Here is a 6120-nt window from a genome sequence, read left to right on the forward strand (position 1 = left end):
TGAAATAATCAATCATAAGGCTCAATTAGTTGCAAAGCGATTTTTGCAAAGAGAAAGTATAGACTTTGATAAGGTACTAGTAGAAGACCCGTGCGTCCGCACGGGTAAATCAAATCTTAAGATGAATAAGATATTACAAACGCAAAAAATGAAGTTTAAAAATTCGAATGAAGAATGTTAATTTAAGATTCACAAAACATAATATAGATGAAATGAATCTATATCACTGATAATTATAAATATTTATAATATTTTGTTGTTAAATAAAAAAGGTATTGCGGTGATAGTGTCATGTGAAAATAGTGAGTTTATTTTAATTATAAATATTTATAATATTTTATTGATTAAAATAAAAAAGTATTGTGCTGATAGTGTCCCGTGAAAACTTTTTAGATGAATAGTTTTAAATTTTAATTGGTACATAATTTATTTAAATACAATTATAAAATATGAAATAAAATATTTACATAATTACTATAAATAACTTAAGAAATCCGTGCGTCCGCACGGGTAAATTTATTTTATACCGTATCGATATATTTAAATGTATTATAAATTTAAAACAAATTAATTATTTGTGAAATTAAAAATCAATATATAAATTTAATTTTAATTGTATGTTTCATGAGTTTTGAATAGTCTTCTCTAAATATTTTGATATGATCAATGATGGATCCAATTAGTCACTTATTCATCTTTTTCTCAAATATAGTGTTGTGCTATCCTTTTTTTAAGACATTTTTCATTTTCTTAAGCACTAATACTTTTGTCTTACAACCCGGTGAAATTAATCCATAAGGAAAAATCTCTGCCCTTCATACATAAGTCATAACACATAATTCTAATTGCAAGAAAAATGATGTGAGTTTCTTGAAATTGACATGATAATTTTAATATAAGCAATAAGAGAACACATGCACCTGCGCGATTTAAAAATTATAATTATACATGCAATAATATTAATTTTAAAATATAATTGATTTATAATAATCAATTTAATATAATTATTTGATCTTTGTCATTAACTATTGACTTAATAATGAGATATATTTCTAGTCCTAGACTATTGACATCATGTTAAAACAAAAATTATTATTAATTACAAACACTTATAAATAGTTAAGCACTACTTAGAACATAAAATTTTAAAGAATTAAGTAGAAGTTATAAATAAAGTAGCATAAAATTTGAAGCAATATATAAACAACCATGAAATGTAATACTCCAAAAATAAATAATTGGTTTTAATTCCTCCGAACTATTACATGGTTATATGAGCCGGTAAATTTTGCATAATCAAATTAGTTATTTTTTGATCCCATTTAAATATAAAATATAAATAACATGTTTATCATTGTTGAAGCATTGATCGATACAATTAATACAAAGTGATATGATTATTCAAGTACAGTCTACAAAGAGTTAAATTATGCCCCATTTTCATTCTCTTTCTGTATATGCTTGACCATAGATCCAACATAAAGTCATCTTACACCGGCATCATATGCATTGAGTTGCTCGAATCTCCAAATTAGAACCTGCAGCAACATAGCCGATGGGATTAACATCAACCATCTATGCAAATGCAATCAACCCTCTATGCAACGGGATGCTAGAACCTGCACATAAAAGTTCACACCAGCACAGCAGAACATAACAAAGTTAGCATATATGAGCAGTCTATGATGCAAAATAAAAATGTTCAAATTGAGCCAAACAACGTGCTAGGCACATAACTAAGCTTCACACAAAGATGTCACTTTCCAATAACATTTGTAAGATCTCAAAATCATTTTTCTAGTACAAAATATTTACAGTATTGAGTTTGACACTTATTCATTATTCTATCAGCATGCAACCAGCATTTCAAAGCAATATACATGCAAGAATTTTTTAATTTCCTAATAAGAGTCATAGTTTGCAAAAACATGAAAGGAAATATGACACTGCATGTTTTTCAAATTGTTAAATTGCTACCTAGCATCATTCAATCTAGTTTGTGGCAGTGTCACTCTACAACATCAGCCCAAAAATTGAGCAACCATTTTGTGTATTAAGCTCACAGTATACAACTATACATTACCTTCTACTAACTCAGAACTGACTTGTTGTAACCTGTCATATGATGATGACAACCTATTACTTTGAATCTAGTTGTTAATTTAATGTCATTTCAACTGCCAACCCCCCGCTTCCACCTCGACTAAATACCATTCAGATGTATGAAAACTCTAAATAAATAATCACAAACCCTACATTATTCTCTCTGCATCCAAGCCATTCGTAGAAAGTGCAAGAGATTTAATCCAATACATTTTGTTCAGACCGCACCATACATAGCCCGCCTAAATACATTGCATTTCACAACCTAAACCAATACATCATATGTCTGCTTTCTCAAGAAGATGCAGTGTCATCAATATGGAGTGTCTCAAGAACTTATTTACCGTCTAGTTAATTGACTAAACACAAAATCTGAAATAATAAATATCAACCGCATTATAGATTTTATAGGAATATGCCACATAAATAATAATTCAAAACACACAAAAATAGTATACTTGTGTTGTTCAAGTTTCTAATAAATTTTATACATGTCATGTCTGATTCGGATTAAAATGATGCATCTCAACTTTAACTTTAATAAAAAAATTGGACTTTCAACAAATCCAAGATTGGACAGTAAATATATTTAGCCCTGTTATCTATAGTAAATAGAAGCTAGTCTCAAGAGGTTTAAATTTAGTAGTTCTCATGGAAAGCATAAATCAAACCTCATATATTTTTAACAGGAATCCTAAAGTGTAAGACCTATTTCATTTCCACTTTTTGAAAAAATGGGACTTCTTAGTGATTAAAACAAAAACAGTACAGAGCAATAAACATATAGACATTAGGAATCCATACAATTCAATTCATCTACTAATGCAATGGTGACAAATGCTATTATACCTCCTCCTGCAGTTTGTGTCTAGAAAATTGAAAACTTGAAATTAAAGAGGTTGCAAAAGATTAAAACACTTACTTTTCTAGTCTTTGGAACAACAGACCTCAGCATATAAAGTCTATCATTGAGCTTTTTCCTCTTGCGACGCTCGACCATCAAATTCTTATCAGAATTGCTTTATTCTTCCCTTTCCGGTCAGTGACAGTGTTGTTCCCATTTCCACCGTTTTTGCCATTACTCTCAGTCAAATCATCAGAATCATAGTTCAAATCAGACCCATAAAAACCCAAATCTTCAATTTCATCACCACTAAACTTCCTTTTTCCTATCATTCCCTTCCCCATGTTTTTTTCATCACCATTATACATTTGTCATCAGAAATTTTTCCATAAGCTTTGCATCATGATGCAAAATAAGAAAAAAAAACAAAACAGTTCATAATTAATAAAAGCATGTGACAAAAACAAAAGTAGAAAGACAACCAAATTTCTTACTCTGTCATATGTATCTTGAAGTGTGTCACCAAGAAAAGGGTATTCACCCAATATCATATAGTATAAAGTAATTCCAATGGCCCATGTGCAGAGGCTTTACCTTGGTAGGTAAGACCTAAAAAAGATCAACAGATACAGTAGTCAGAACCTACATTTCATTAACACATTTTCCCTAAAGCATTTTACAAGCATAAAATGAAAACACAAACCTAAAATACATTCAGGTGCAGTGAAAACATGAGTTCCAAGTAAAAATAATATAGGCTCCATATTAGTTCGTATGACATCTTATTGCCTATGTAATATTACCAAGTAAACAGTTTGTCTACCTTGATAAACTCCTGATTGAAAATAGCTTCAGCTTCAAAATCTGGCGCCATGTACAAGGATTCAACAAAACCTATTTTTCCGTCATCAATAACCTCATCAATCAAACCGTATTCCTTCACTTCACAAGGATTCATAAAATTATCACGATCCCTGTCCAATTCAATATGCCCAAGAGTAAAATAAATTAAAAATGCTGAAAAAATATGAATTGTGTTAGACAAAAATTAGATTATTCTAACCTGCTATTCAGGCTTTCGTGTACTTATTGATAGTATCTTGTTTATCTAAACCTTGTGGTATACCATTTCTCTCGCACGGATTCTCATTTCTGTAGCCTGTAAGTACATTGAAGTTTTCGTCTCCATAGCATCCAAGAAAACCTAAAAACAAAATATATTTATTGGATGCTTAGACCATAAAACCACACATCAAAATGAAAAGAAACAAACCCTAATTTTTGTAAGACATTTTCTCCAATTTCCATAAACCCTAAAATAAGAATAAGAACATAAAAACAAACCCTTCGATTATAAATAAAAAGAAAAACATAACCTGATTAAAAGTGTTTGAGCAATGAATATTATGGAGTTAATGGTCTTGAAGCTAGAGAGTGTATTAATGAAATCGAAACCATAATCCATAAACAGATCTGTATCTTTTTCTTGGCGTGAACTAAAAGTCATAACCCATAAACATCTATCCATCTTCTTCTTTGCACGAACTGAAAATCACAACCCCAGAAACTCAAATACATGAAATACATCTAGTTATGAACATATATACATCTTAATCTGCATAAGAACACACAAATACATAAAATACACAACCAAATAACATGTATTTTCTCAAGATTAAGAACATAAATATGGAGATGTTGAGTGTTTATGTTATTCTTAGATTTTATGAAGAAAACACACAAATTTATTCAAAAGCAGAACGATATCAGAGGAAAACAAATAAAACTACATACCTCAGTCAAAGATGCACGATAAGAAAAGAGACGAGTGAACTCGGAAACGATGAAGGAGATGAAATAGAGAGAGGAGATGAAGGAGACGAGTGAATCTGAGAGAAGAGAGAGAGGTTGTTATGAAGAAAATGTGAAATAGATGTATTGAAGGTTCAGAAAAGCTTTTACCCGGGTAAAAGCAGTGTCTAGGAGATTTGAGTCGCTTTTGAATTTTCCTTTCAAAAGACTTGATAGCCACATGGAGAAAGGGATAAATGGGAAATATATGTGCCACTTGGACGAATGAAGAAATGTGATTGGTTGGAAGAAAATTTTGATTTAGCAAATTACAAAAAAGGGCATTATTAAGGGCAATTTTAATTTTCAAGAAGGGTGTTTTAGGGTGTTTAGTGGCATGTCTTATTATTAGTTAGGTAGTTGATTTGCACCATTTGTTAGTATTAAAACGATAAGGCTAGTTGTTGGTATTGTGAATAGAAACAACTGGTCTATCTATCAAATGGATGTAAAGTCCGCATTTTTGAGAGGCCCGCTTGAAGAAGAAGTGTATGTAGAACAACCCCTTAATTTTGTTATGAAAACACAATAGGGAAGATTCTACAAGTTGAGAAAAGCGTTATACAGATTGAAACAAGCTCCAAGAGCTTGGAACAGAAGAATAAATGGTTCCTTGATTGAGGTTGGCTTCAAGAAATATGTGTCTGAACATGGAGTTTATGTGAAGACAGATACAAGTGAATGTGTGATTATTCTTTATCTATACGTAGATGATTTATTAATCACGGGTAGCAATAAAAAGAGTATTTCTAAATTCAAGAACGAGCTTATGAAAGAATTCGAGATGAGTGACGTTGATATCAGACATACTTTCTTGGCATAGAGTTCCATAAGTCAAAAAGGGGACTACTTATGCACCGAAGAAGATATGCTCTTGAGATATTGAAGAAATATTATATGGAACATTGCAATGCTGCCATTGCACCAACTGAACCAAGGTTGCAGTTATCCAAGAATGAAGAGAAGCAAAACTTAGATCCAACTCAATATAGAAGGTTGATTGGATCATTATGTTACATATGTAACACGAGGCCAGATTTGGCATTAAGTATTGGGATTGCGAGTTGATTTATGGAGAAATTGAAGGTGTCTCACTTGGAAGCAATCAAAAGAATCCTAAGATACGTTAAAAGATCTATTGGCTGATGAATTCTCTTTATCACAACGGATACACGCAGAAAATGTAATTTGCTTGATTTTACCGATTCTAACTGGTGCGGAGATAAAGATGATTGAAAGTCAACAACTGGATACATCTTTATGCTTGGTGGAACATCAGTCTCATGGTGTTCAAAGAAGGAGCTTGTTAGTGAAGGCAAGTT

General features: G+C 31.2%; 1 long non-coding RNA gene across 6 annotated transcripts; it reads right to left on the reverse strand.

Annotated features, from left to right (window-relative positions):
• Positions 1-1286: 1286 nt before the first annotated feature.
• LOC131614652 (uncharacterized) lies at positions 1287-5012 on the reverse strand. 6 transcript variants are annotated; one of them, XR_009287662.1, is made up of 7 exons: positions 4910-5012; positions 4742-4836; positions 4011-4562; positions 3771-3921; positions 3442-3556; positions 3026-3340; positions 1287-1619 (listed from the first exon to the last, which is right to left on the reverse strand). It is a non-coding gene; the product is annotated as an uncharacterized LOC131614652 (long non-coding RNA). The 6 variants fall into 6 exon arrangements; XR_009287658.1 differs by having other exon boundaries at positions 4011-4492; positions 4910-4970; XR_009287660.1 differs by lacking the exon at positions 4910-5012 and having other exon boundaries at positions 4011-4151; positions 4324-4492; positions 4742-4902.
• Between the last annotated feature and the right edge of the window lie 1108 nt (positions 5013-6120).

The sequence above is a fragment of the Vicia villosa genome, linkage group LG1 (assembly GCF_029867415.1).
Source record: "Vicia villosa cultivar HV-30 ecotype Madison, WI linkage group LG1, Vvil1.0, whole genome shotgun sequence".
Lineage (NCBI taxonomy): Eukaryota > Viridiplantae > Streptophyta > Magnoliopsida > Fabales > Fabaceae > Vicia > Vicia villosa.